A 1,945-nucleotide genomic window follows, 5' to 3' on the forward strand; every position below is an offset into this window, starting at 1 on the left:
CTTTAGATGTAGAGTGAATGTAGCCTTAAGCTAGCCATACATTGCTTGGATTTTGCCTGTTCCCTACAGAATCAGCTGAAATCCATCCGTGGGTGGCTCTGCCAGCACCAGCTCGACAAAAGTAGATTTTTCAGGAGCTGGGTGGAAATTGCTGGGCGAACAGTGACTGCAGCCAATCAGTCAGTGTTCAGATATTCAGAGAGCCGTGGGCACCCACTGTCAGAATACAACAGCTGGCAGGGGAGATTCCTCCATGTGTGCAGTTAAGCATGAATGGGGAAATCTCATAGTGTATAGCCAGCTAGAAGCTGGACATACAGCAGTAGATAGTTTTTGTTCAGCAAATTCCTCCATGCCACTAAGTTCTGACAATGGCGGGTGAGCTGCTGTCAGAATACCTGAACAGCGATTGGCTGCAGTCACTGCTCGGCCATTGAGTGACATCCGCCGGTCGAGGAGTCACCCACTGTAAGAAATTCTAACCGTGTACACTCAGCCATAGACAATACCATGATTTATAAAGACATGCTGTCTGGACTCTGAGGGGGACAGAGAAACAGCAGGATGAACATGACACCCAATATATAGAAATATACAATCCCAAGTGTGCTAAATCCTCAATGCAACCCAACCAATACTGACCACACACAGCCCATTCTAATCTGATACACGACCAATGCAGCCTATCCACAACTGTTCATATGGAGACCATCAACACTCACAAGTCATTGCCCCAAGCCCTGTAGCTGCAATGGAAAGCCGATTGAACAGTCAGAGTAGCATTGCACGGAGTCAGGCGGACGGGCACTTACTTGGTGTGGGGCTCCAGACAGGGGACACAGCTGGGGTGGGTGACAGCTCCGGACACAGTGCGGGCTCCGGAGAAGTTAACGCGTACAGCGGAGCGGAGTACGGAGAGCCGGGGGCGGGGCTGAGTGCATAGTGGGCGGAGCTCAGAGTTCCGTCCATACCAATGCGTGTAGCCTCATGTTTCTGTAGAGCACCTATGTGCGCTATGTGAGGGGGCATGTCTGTGCAAACCGTGTACACAGACGGGTGGGGGGATTAACCCAGAACAACATTTAGCAATAGCATACGATGAACTCTTATGAAATGGCCCCAAATGTCATTGCTTAGACTTTAGTTTGTAGAACTCCTGATAATATATGCTGAGGGGATACAGCGGTGGGGGGGGTGACAGCTCTACAGACATGGGGCTCCGCCCATTATCCACTCAGCCCCGCCCCCGGCTCCCCGTACTCCTCTTCGCTGTGCGCGCTAACTTTCCCGGTGCCAGCACTGTCACCCCTGCTGTGTCCCCTCAGCATCACTTCTACAAACTAAAGTCTAAACAATGACATTGGGGGCCATTCAATAGGAGCTCATCGCTCACAGAGGCAAATACAGGCGTAGGGTGTATGGCGGAGAATACCGCTGTGTACTGTTTACACATGCGTGCAAGTTCTGTGATCGCATCCACATGTAAACACCAGTACTTATGTTTACTTGCGTATGGCATATGGTGTCTGTACAACCCTATGAATACAGATGTCACCAGCACGATGAGACTCAAATTCGTGCAAATCCATTTATTAATAGATACCACTCAGAATATCAAGCGCTTTTGGGGCCACGCAGGGTCCCCCTCATCAGGCTCAGAGTAGTCAATGAGTGCTTGATATTCTAAATCAGTGGTTCTCAACTCATGGGTCGCGACCCAAAAGTGGGTCGCGACACCTTCTGCAGTGGGTCGCGGCGTCCTTCCTGCAAAGAGCGGCTCATGTTCAGGAGGGAGACATAGAGGGGTGATTTGTGCGAGCCAGCCTGTGGGAACTATATATTGAAAACTGTTCCCTCTCATACACCCCCCTGCGCGTGAACTGACCCGGGGAAATCGGGGACTATTTCCTCACTTTCGGGCGGCGGAATAATATGGAGAGGCGGA

Source organism: Nanorana parkeri, unplaced genomic scaffold (assembly GCF_000935625.1).
Source record: "Nanorana parkeri isolate BGI_ZX_2015 unplaced genomic scaffold, ASM93562v1 scaffold279, whole genome shotgun sequence".
NCBI classification, from domain to species: domain Eukaryota; kingdom Metazoa; phylum Chordata; class Amphibia; order Anura; family Dicroglossidae; genus Nanorana; species Nanorana parkeri.